The sequence below is a fragment of the Kogia breviceps genome, chromosome 18 (genome assembly GCF_026419965.1).
Source record: "Kogia breviceps isolate mKogBre1 chromosome 18, mKogBre1 haplotype 1, whole genome shotgun sequence".
Taxonomy (NCBI): Eukaryota; Metazoa; Chordata; class Mammalia; order Artiodactyla; family Physeteridae; genus Kogia; species Kogia breviceps.
This window is the reverse complement of record NC_081327.1, coordinates 57,120,709-57,132,386: the sequence shown is the minus strand read 5'-3', so window position 1 is coordinate 57,132,386 and position 11,678 is coordinate 57,120,709. Positions and strand designations below refer to the sequence as shown.

The window sequence follows — 11,678 nt, the reverse complement described above, 5'->3', positions numbered from 1 at the left end:
TGGTTTTCAGCAATTTGTTTATAATGTGCCTTGATGTGACTTTCTCAGTGTTTACTCAAAACAGGCTTTATTTGGCTCCTTGGATCTGTGGGTTTCTAGTTTCCATCAAATTCCGAAAGCTTTTGGCCATTATTTCCTCAAAACAGGTTTTGTCCATGCCTCTTTCTCTTCTAGAACTCCAATTACACACAGATGACTGGACATTACCCCACAGGTCACCACAGTTCTATTATTTTGTTTTTTAAGTCTTTTTTCTCTCTGTTCTAATTTGAATAGTTTCTATGTTTTCAAACTTGCTGATCTTTAAATCTACAGTGTTTACTCTGCTGTGAATTCTATCCAGCATATTTTTCATTTCGGATATTACATTTTCAACTCTAAGTTCCATTGTGACTTTCTTATATCTTTCATTTTGCTTCTCATTGTTTATTGCTCTTCCCTCTTGAATGTATGGAACATATTTTTAGTAGCTGTTTTAACGTCCTTGTCTGAGAATTCCATCATCTCTGCCACATCTGGGTATTTTTCTATTGACTGATTTTTTCCCCCCTGGTTTTGGGTCTGAATTTTCTGTTTTTGCATGCATGGTTCATTCTGGTTGAATGCCAGACATTGTGAATGTTCACTGTTGCTTTCTGGTTCTTGTGGTGTTCCTTTAAATGGTCTTGGATTTTATTCCGGTGTGCAGTTCTGAGTTATTTGGAATTAGTCAGACTCTTCCGAAGCCTCTTTATCAAGTGTCATTAGGGTGGGTCCAGAACAGACTTCGGCTAAAACTAACTTACTGCCATTATTCAGAAAATACTCATGAGGGTTCTACTAATGCCCAGTGTATTCTAAGGTCTTTCCATCCTGACTGGTGTAAACACAAACTATCCTCAGCCATCTGTCCTTCCCTCACATACATGCACACATCAGCCACGACCTGGTGGGGCCTCTCTGCAGCTCTCTCTGCCCCAGCACTCTGCCCTCCAAGTCTTGCTAATCTGGCTTCCCTGAACTCCAAGCTCTCTCTCCTGCACTCAGTGAGACCACCTCTATTTCCCTTCCCTTCCCTACAGTGAGCTCGGGCAGTCGTGGGCCCTTGTTTGTCCCTTTCACTGTCTAGTGTCCAGTGTGCGAGGAGAGCTGTGCTTGGTACATTCCCTCCAGCTTTCTGGTCATTTACAGCAGGAAAGTAATTCCCATGCCTGTTATCCCACACTGGCCAGAAGAAGATGTCCAAAACCAAAAGTCAGTAACATTTTCAGAAGAGGTTTTTGGTCTAATGTAGAGCTGATTTTTTATTTCCACATTTTAAATAGAACCCCTAAGGTCCATTCTTCTCTACTGTCATTATCATTTCATGAAACAGCAAAAAAATACCATCTCAGGATAAAGGGTATTTCTCCCCAAAGCAGGACAGCTGTGGGTCTTACACCAGTTTACAAACGCTCTGCAATTTCCTTATTTAACCACAGACTTGAACGTTTTCTCCTAGGCTGACACTGAAGACAATATTGATTAGAGATGATGGAGATACCACGCTTGGAATAGGAGTTAGGAATGTGTTTTATTATTATTGGGTGTGTGTATGTGAAGCAGAAACTATGAGCATGACCCCCGCATGTGTCTTCCTGGCAGAATCAAGGGCAGATGTTCTGCTTTGGAAGCCAAAGTGACACAGGGACAGGTACTTGTCACCAAGACCTAGGGCAGCAATATCGAAAGCGGGCTCCACACACTTCTAGGTGCCCCCAGGCCGGCACTTCGCATCAATATCGTACTGCATTCTCAAAGGGATCCTGGAGCAGGTGGCAGGTGGCCCACCGCCACGAGGGGTGGAGCTAGGGTGAACCTGGGTCTGCCAAGCGTCAGGTCAAGGTGGTTCCCAAATACCAGCTGTTCACGTACCTCCCTCAAACGTTTGCCAAATCTCCGCAATACCTACCTGTTATTCACTTAACATGTTTCTTTAACATCATTTCTAAAAATATCTAAATGTATTTTAAAAAGAAATTTACGTCACGGCCACCAATGAGAAATCAGTATCATTTGCTTTTTAAAGAAAACCCTCAGGGACCCATGAAAATAATACACTATGATTCACTTCTAGCCAGATGTGCCTGCTTTCCTGGGACCTTCTCATTCTTCATTAAAAAGAGAGACCAGCAGCTTCTGGAGAGGTATGAGAGGCATATTAATACCTAACTGAGACGTCCTCTTAGATATAATTGGAAACTTTGAAAAAGATTCTGCAGCGTCCAGTTAAATGTGGCCGAAAGAACACACCCTATTTTTCTCTGCCCTTTAACGAGAACAGAACGAGAGCAGAGGCAGAGAAGGCACACACCCGCCAGAAGCAGCGGGGGTCAGAGGTGGACACCGTCAGATAGAAGATGAAAACCAAGTGGAGAGAAGGATGGGGGGGGGTCCCAGGGATGCAGAGCAGAGTTGAGGAGCCTGAGCGAGACGGAGGCCCTGTTCAAATAGAGAACTTGCCACTGGCTCAGGAAGTGAAGACCCCAGGAGTCCCTGAGGGTGGGAGTGTGGGCTAAGATGGGGAGCAGGAGCCCTGGTTGGACCCCTGTCCCCTTTCCTCTCCACCCCCAATCGGCTGAGACCATCCTTCTCCCACCGTGGCAAAGGCAGGGGCTGTTCCTGAATTGGGGAACCCAGGCACAAGTCAAGATGACGGCTGGCTGCCTCAATCCATCAATCAACCACCAGGCTGCAGGCTGCCTGCCACACCCAAGACCTGCACCCCCTTCTCCCACTCACTGGCGAGCAGCCTCTTCGCCAGCAGCTGGAAGCCAGAGGACCCCCTCCAGAGAAATGGTCATCTGGGGAGCTGCGAGCACAGATCCTGACTTTGGGAATCCTCCTGTGAAACAACTGGCTCCTGGGTCACTGCCCTCCCGGGAGGCCCTCACCAAGCCTGGCTTAATTCAGAGTAACGTGTGGTCCTGCTCACACCCACTCTGAGAATGGAGGTCAGCCGTGGACCCCGGACACTGAGTGGAGACCCTCACAACAAAGACAGAGATCAAACCCAAAGGCTGGGAAAAAAGAAGAAGGCAGAATGAAAAAAGAACTCTCAGGAAACAGAAAAGGCAGGGAGGAGAAGAAAGCTCCAGAGAAGGCACAGTTAATAACTGTCAGTAAGGGAAAGATGGTGTATCGATGAAAGAAGAACAGGGTGCCATCAGAAAGGAAGAATGATTCAAATAATAAGAAGAAAATCTTGGAAATTTAAAATATATTCGTAAAACAAAACCAAAAATATCATGGAAAAGTAGGAAGAAATTGTGTGAGGAAGTTTCCCAGAAAGGTGAACAGCTAAAGAGAAAGAGATAGATTGAGAGATTAAAAATAGGGAGAAGAGGTACGAGAATAAAAGGACCAGCCCAAAAGGCCCAGGACCTGACCAGTAGACGTTACGGGACACACAAGATGGAGGCAAAATAGTACTATTTTAAATTAAAGGTACAGTAAAAAAAATTGCCCAGAAGTGAGGGGCAGGAATCTTCATAGTGAAAGACACTGCACCAAGTTCCCAGGCAGCTCCTAGAAGAGACCCACACTGCAGCCTCACACCATGAGATTTCAGGAGGGAGGGGGCCTAGAAGTTTCCAGACGCATGAAACACGTCACAGAGGATCAGGAATCACGTGGCATCTGTTGTTCAACGGCAACCCCAATACCCTTTAACATTCGGAGGGAAATTATTTCAAACCCAGTCTTCTGTAGTCAGATGAGTTATTGAGCGTAAGGGCAGAATAAGGACATTTCCAGACACACAAGTTCTTAAGAACTTACCCACCGTGCACTGCTTCCCAAGAGGCTAGGAAGGGAAGGTGACCGCCAAGATAAGGCAAGATGTGAGACGTGGAGAAACAGTGCTGCCAGCTGTGGCTGAGGGTGGACAGAAGCGCGGGGGAGGAAACCCCCTCGAACAGTGGAACCGTCACCTATCCGCAGGGCTTACCACATGGAGAGAGTCTTAGGGTTGACACAGATGGCGTGGAGAAGAAACAGGGGACCAGACGCAGAAAACTAAGCTTGTAGGAGAGAAGTGTCTATTAACCCCAGAGAAAACAAAACGTTGTTGCAGGAAAGAAATGTGACTCTAGCACGTCGTGCAGCCCGATGGGAACGTGCCTGACACTGTCCATACCCCTCCACACGCTAAATACTGCTTTAACCAAGGGTCACCGTTTAGCTCCACGCGGATGCGGATGCGGAAGAGGCTCCGGGGGCGCGGGGGGCGGAGTTGTGCGTGAGAGATAAAGGGTGTGTTTAAAATGCGAAAGATCAGGAAGTAGCAATAAAAGCGGACTCCTTAGAGTTAGTGAAAAATAATCAGAAGAAACAGCGAACAGAGAGAAGTGTGAGCCCGTCTGGGAAAGAGGGTTTCAAGGTGGGAAGAGAGGCAGGGAATGAATGGCCTTCAGTGGAAAATAACGTCCTATTGGACTTTCAACACCATGTGGACGGAGAGCTCTGGGAGGAAATTACGTTGAAAAACAAAGAGACAGGAAAAGAATGGAAAGGGACTGAGTTTCTCACGACGGCCATCACCTTCCTAAATCAACTTTGCCTTGTTTGGCCCGCAAGGACCATCTCAGGGGTCTTGACTTTCCTCTCCGTGAACACCGTACGTGGGGAGCTGGCCAGGGGACACTGTCACTGGGAAGCCCGCTTCCTCCAGTTTCTGGAGCCCGGCCAGCGGAAAGTCCCTTCCCCCAAGGGCGACAAGGACCAGGAGAGCCACCAGCACCACCAAGTGGTCCCCCCCAGAGAAGATTCTCAGTTTGGACACAAGCGACAAGTGGGGCAACTCAGTCTGCATTGGGAGGGGCCGTGCCGAGCAGCACCCCTCCTCCCACGAGACGCCAGCAGCGCCCCCTCAGCTGCAACTGCAGAGTCGTCCCCAGACACTGCCTTGTATCCCCTCGGGACAGAGCCGCCAGATTCGGCAAACAAAACTGCAGGACGCCCCGTCCGATTTGTATTTCAGATGAGCAACGAACAACTTCTAGTATGAGTATGTCCCAAGCGATATTGGGGATACACTCATACTGTTTAAAAACCCTATTTGTTCGTCTAAAATTCCAAAATTCATATTTAGCCCGGCATTCTGTATTTTACCTGACACCCCTACCTGGTGGGCAAATGTGCCCCTGGTTAAGAAGCGCGGCTCTGGAACACGTCTTTCGACTCTTCTCATGGCACGTCTCCATTTGTAAATAACGTTGTCCGCTTGTTTAGAAAGTGTACACACGTGCTACCTGATCGCTATTATTGGCCATACCGTTCAACACGTATACACAGCGACATTTTTTTTTTTTTTGCGGTACGCGGGCCTCTCACCGCTGTGGCCTCTCCCGTTGCGGAGCACAGGCTCCGGACGCGCAGGCTCAGCGGCCACGGCTCACGGGCCCAGCCGCTCCGCGGCACGTGGGATCCTCCCGGACCGGGGCACGAACCCGTGTCCCCTGCATCGGCAGGGGGACTCCCAGCCACTGCGCCACCAGGGAAGCCCGTCACAGCGACATTTTAAAAGAACGGTATTCACAAGTCCACGGAAGTTTTAGTATTTTCTTCCAACACCCAAGGGTCCCCTTATTCACCCAATTTGAGAAGGCATGTGTGAGCCCACCCGAGACAGGATGAGCCTGACCTCCAGGGGCCACCTGGTGACCCCCTGGGGGCTTCGGAAAAACCGCCTCCCCGTGACGCCGGCCTCCACACTGGGATAGGACCACCGTTACCAGTCATAAGGACGACCACACGATGGACGTGTGGCTGTCAAGCCCCCTCCCACAGTGACCTTGGCCTCCATCCTCACAACAGCCCCGAGAGGCATTGTCCCCAGCGAACAGCATAGGAAATGAGGCAAAAGCGGGGAAGGGACTCGCCCAAGGTCACACGGCCGCCCAAGGTCACACAGCCGCCCAAGGTCACACGGCGAGCTGGCGGCTGAACTGCGACCGGGACTCGGACCCTGGCCCCCAGCTGGTGCCCCCCAACCCCATCCGAGGCCATGGAAGCCCACGGGAAGATGCTCAACGCACCAGTCCTGAGGGGAGCACACACCAAAACCCTGGCGAGGGGCCGCTGCACGGCCACCAGGACGGCCAAGCTCACGGACACCGAGAACCAGGCCACGGGGGTCCTGGGTGCGGCGGGGGCGGGGGTGCCTTGCGGGGCAGCCGCTGTGGAATGTGCTCTGGCGGCTCCTCACTTTACACCTCTCTCACTGTGCAACCCACAAATCCCGATGGATACACACACAGCGCCGGCTGGACGCTCGGGGGGGGACAGGCAGAGACGCCAGCCCGAGGGCGAGGGCTCCTGCCAGCTGTAGGCGCGGCCCCGAGAGCCAGAACCGCCCAGACGTCTGTGGCAGGTGGACGGATGCATCTGCATCCCAGGAAACCACCCAGCAGCCACCCGGAGCACAGGACCAGCAGCTGTGACAGGGCGGCCGCCGGACGCATTGCAACCAGTGAAAGCAGACAGACCCAAAGGGCAGGTGTGGTCATGCCGCTTCGGGGACGTTCCGGAAAAGGCAAAACTCATCTCCAGCGACAGAAATCAGACGGGGGCTGCCGGGGGCTGGCAACGGGAAGGGTCAACTACAAAGGGCATTCGGGGGGGGGGTGACGGGATGTTGATGGGAGCGTTCTGTATGTTGACTCTGGTGGTTCTGCAACTGGACGCGTTCGTCCACGCTCAGAACGGCACAGTGAGAAGGGTGGATTGTAGCGATGTCGAGTACGTCCCGATAAACCTGGCTTAAACAGCAACACCCATCAGACCACGTCCATCTCCCGCTGCAGCCGTGTCAGCAGCGTCTCGTTGCTCTTGGCACACAGCCACGCTCCTCTCCTCAGCCTCTCACCCCCCTCCCAGCCGGCCCTCCCGCACGTCCTTCCCGGGCCTCAGGGATCCTGCACATTCTGTTCCCCGCCCCCCCCCACACCCTTCCTTCTCCAGCTTCAGACCCTCGTCCCACCGCCTGCCGGAGGAGGCTCCGGTCTCGCGTTCATGGGTCTCTCCCTCCATCGTGAGGGGCGGCCACACTCCCGCGTAGCTGTCTGCCTGGCGGTGACCCGTCTCCCCGCGAAGGACACACGCGGTGTCTCCTTCTCAACGCCGACGCCCGGCCCTTGTCACAGCTCATCACACAGTAGGCGTTCAATAAAGGTTACTGAACAAGAGAATGAATGAGTGAACAACTGAGTTCTGGGGACAAGAAATGCACGAAGTGACTTCTCTACACCCCACTCTTTGGCAGAAGAACACTCTACCGAAAAGGACGCGGGGGCAAGGTAACACAGCCACCCCCCGGGCCGTCGCGGATCGGCGGCGGGGACGAGTGCCGAGCCCTACCTGTCGCTGCGGCAGGTCTCCAGGTTCACGGCTCAGCGCTTGCTGTTAGCCTGAAAAACAGAAAGGAAGAAAACAGTGAACAGCTTTGCTGAAGTCTAGGCTTTCCCAGCTGCCTGGCTTTGCTCCGCCTAAAATCAGCACAAACTTTCAGCCAAGTCTGGTGCCTGCTTCACCACCAGAGCTTCTGAGTTGCGGACCAGTCGCCAGTCTTCTGAAGTCGAGGTTCTGTTAAGCCTTGGCTCAGACGACAGGGTCAGTAAGAGGCTCATAAAAAAGACTTGAAAGGCTATCCGTGCACCAATCAGCTCTCACAGAACTGTATTTTGATGAGTACCGTGCAGATGAATCAGCCCCACGTGGCTCCCTTTCCCCGGAAACACCCTGGGGCCTGAGAATTCAAGCTGGTGGTGGGGAGAGGTGAGGCCGGGGAGGGGAATCTTTGGGGCCCGACTGCTTCACAAGTTTTGCCAGATTCCCAGCGGAGGGAGGGGGTAAAGAGTTGACATCTGGCTGATATAAAAACACGGCTGAATTCATCCTTCCTCGAAGCAAATATTATTCTCATTAAAACTTAATCAGACCATCTTTTGGGAGGAGCCATCGCGGAGGAGGGGAGCACAGAGAACCCCTCTGGTGACAGGCAGCCGCGCTCAGCGGCTGGGCTGGGGTAGGGAGGCCCAGGCGCCGCCCACCCCCTGAGTCTGGTCCCGGCCCCGCGTGGCTCCCTCCACCGGCTGGTGACACTCTTGACCAGGGTCCTGGCTCCTCCCTTCCAGTTGGGTCTCTGGGACAGGAAGCTGCCTTCCCAATTCTCAGCCAGGTCCGGAGCGGGAGGTCTCAACACGGAGACCATCCCGCAGCGAGAGGGCATGGTGTGCGTTGCTTGGTCAAGTGCCGGCATCAAGGTGGTGTGAATTTGGCAGACGTGCTCACCACCTACAACCAGCCAGCTCCCAGTAAGGGAGGTTACTCTTCGTAAGGTGGGCTGGCCCCATCCAACCAGTTGGAGCTCTTAGGAGCCAAAACTGAGGTTTCCCAGAGAAGAACAAACTTCTGCCTTGTGACTATAACAGACACCCTGCCAGGGTTTCCAGCCTGTTGACCTGCCCTACAGCTTTTGGACTTGCCAACCCCCAATCGTTAAAATAAAAATAAATTTCTCTCTCTCTGCAGATGGACAGATTAGGTAGGTAACTGACGGACAGATGATAGATATCCTCTGGGTTCCGTGTCTCTGGAGAACCCGATACACAGAGAAAACAAAGATCTGTCAGTGCCCCGAGGCTAGCCCTTGAAAACGCCTCACCCAGCTGGCAGTACCGACTGGTAGTTTAAAAAGCTGACTCTTGGTTTATATGAAGTTCTGCAACAGGCAAAACTAGTCAATGATGAAAAGATTAGGGCTTTGGCTGCCTCGTCGGGGCGCAGGCAAGGACTGACCCGGGTGGGGGCACTTTCTGGGGGGATGGGAAATTCCACGTGCTGACAAGGGAGGGGTCCACAGGTGTTTGTTTACGTTAAAACTCAGCGAATGGTACACCTAAGGTTTGTGCATTTCACTGCATGGGAAGTTCCCTTAAAAACATAAATACTGAACCCTAGCTGGTGAACTGTGAGCCCAGGTGTCAAGGGGTGAAGCGTCCTGGAGTCTGCGGCGGCTGTTTGAAACGCGCACGAACATAGCACGGATCCACAGACGCAGAGAGGGACGGAGAGCTGGGTCAACAGCTAAGCAAGCGGACGCGGCTCGACGCTAACGGTGGGATCAGGCAGTGGGTTATGTGGGTGTTGGTGATAAAATCCGTTCCGCTTTCCTGTGTGTGTGAAGGCTGGGGCCGGCCCGTCTGCGGCGAGCCCTTGCGGTGCTCAACACCAGCTGCAGAACTGATCAGCGTCTCCACCTCTGCGCCTCTGCTCCCCCAACTGAAACTGGTGAGCGACGGCAGCGGCCACTTTCAGGGCCGTGTGAAGGTGAAAAGGGAATGTGCTCCGAGCACGCGGCCAGCACCGGCCCTCAGCAGCCGTTTCTGCTTGAAACGCCAGGAACCGAGAGGCCGAGACGTGACCTGTTAGGCGGCCCGAGGTCCCGAACCTCGAACGCTTCTGAACGCAGGACTCCTGAGAGCGCGCCACACTGAGACGGTGACAGGACAGGGAAGCAGACCACGGCAGTAACATCCTCACTGCGCGACCTTCGACAAGCACCGCGAGACATCGCACTGGAGGCTCGTGGGGGCCGGGATTGACAAGCTACGGTCACCTGAGGCAGTGAGAGCCAAGGGCTCGGGGAGCCCGGTCTGGCAGGAGTGTGTGCTTCCGTGACAGGCGGTGGGCAGCCTCTTGGGGGAGTGACTCAAGGTGGGTAGGACTTCACTGGCTGGACACGGTCCCAGGCGGGATAAAAGATGCCCTGTGATGCAAGGTTCTGGTTCTGTATTCCACGTGGGTACAGAATATAAACATACTTGATTTTAGAATGTGGAAGAGTCTTCCACTGGTCCGGAACATTCCACAGTGAAGTGACAGCATTGCCCCCAAAGACCCCCGTCCCAGGGCCACAGCGTGTGACTCCTCTGGTCCCCCTGTGCTTTTGCAGGGCAACAGGTCGGCATCCTTCCGCGAGCGCGTGCGCTCTGGGATGGCTGTGTGCTTCGCTGAAAGCTCCCCGAAGTGAAGTTTTCTGGCACAGCGTTCACTGACACATTTCAAGTCCCCAGTGGATTTTGAGTAGAATGTACCCCAAACGTAAAGGGCTCGTTTAACAATTAAATGCCGCCGTGGGCCGCTTGATTTACGAAGGGTGCAGCGGCTCTGAGCCCCGAGGATAAGGACGGCCGTGCGCAGCGAGAAGCGCGCCTGCCCCGCTGCACGTGCTCTTGCTTTTCAGTCCGGCATCGGCCGCATCACGCGAGGTTTGCGGTCCAGCCGCCCCACGTCCGCCTTGTGAGCCGTGGGAGCCTCAGCTGCTCCCGTGACGCGGAGGATCTTCTGGCGCAGCCATCGCTTGCTGGGCAGCATCGTCGATTCCAAGCGTAGGTCTGCTCCACACACATCTCAGTTTGGCAAAATCTTGTTTTCAGCGCGATGTGTGTCCCGCCAGAATTTGAATTTGTATTATTGCCGCAAAGATAAATTATTGAACCTTCAACACTGAACGTTTAAACTGGATCCGAGAAAGCCTTTGCACTATTTCCTATGCGGCCCACTGGCCTGGCGGCCGGCGGCGTGGGGCTCCCCGTGCCCCTGGTGGGGATGGCACAGCAGCCAGAATCCAGAGGTCGGCAGGGCAGCAGGCTCCGCACGTTGAAGATAAACTCATTTTTTTAATCTTTAAGTCCTAGCTAGATTCTCTTGCCACCCAAATCTGCGGCCTGAAGTTTGCTGTCTTTGCTTCAAAGGGAGATTAGTGAACGTCGGAGACACGACTAGTTAGTGCCTGAGCCGGTCTCCCTCCGGGTCACACCGCTGTCCGTGACCAGGGACGCAGAACGCTGCGCTTTGCGTCTGTGACCGCAAGGGAGCTCTTGCACAACGGGAGACGTGAAGCATCCCCTAGAGTATGGTGAATAATTTTAAATTATAGGAAGAATGCTAAGATAAATATTTAGAGGCTCTGGGGGAACGCAGCTCTGTTTCGAAGGAAAATGAAACATTGGAAAAACAGGCTCAACTGCTGTTTTCATTTCCAGAAGCCGCGTCGGACGCACGAACCACGTGCGGAGACGTTCTCCCCGCCCCCCCGCGCCCCAGACCGCGGCTCCACGCTCCTGATTCACCCTCTCCTTTCGCGGTCTCCCTCTGGCCCCGCTTCCAGGCACTGGCGCTTTGCAGAGGGTGCAGGCCGGTGAACCGGCCTGTCGCCCACAAGCTCTGAGAACGGTGCGGTGGACACCCACGCCCCTCACCCAAGAGGCACCCCTGTGCCTGTGCGGGGACGGCCAGGCCTTCCTTCCGCAAGCGCCCGCAGGGTGTGTCCAGAGAGCGTAAGGGCCCGGCCCAGCGTCACACAGTAGAGGGTAGCATCCTTCCCCTCGGCCCCAGCCCAAGCCATCCAGGGCAGCCCAAGGACCGAGGACCAGGCCTCCCAACAGGCAGGGCGGGGGGGGGCAGAGCACCTGCAGAGGAGCGGGCACAGCCACGTGGACGCACTGCCGGGACCGGCTCCCAGGGCTGGGGCGGGCGGCGGCGGAGGGTCTCGCGTCTACCCTGAAGGAGGAGGAGCCGGACGCCTCTGAGCAGCTGAGGGAAGTGCTGGAAAAGTCCCTCATGGCAGAGGGGGGAGGGGTCCCGGCGGGCAGAGG

General features: G+C 54.1%; 1 protein-coding gene across 2 annotated transcripts in view; it reads right to left on the bottom strand.

Annotated features, from left to right (window-relative positions):
• ZNF469 (zinc finger protein 469) overlaps positions 1-7,400 on the bottom strand; it is a 224,703-nt gene extending 217,303 nt beyond the window's left edge. For both annotated transcript variants that reach the window (XM_067019721.1, XM_067019722.1), the window contains exon 1: positions 7,378-7,400. The gene's annotated coding sequence lies outside the window, so the exon portion shown is untranslated. The remainder of the gene's footprint in view (positions 1-7,377) is intronic.
• Between the last annotated feature and the right edge of the window lie 4,278 nt (positions 7,401-11,678).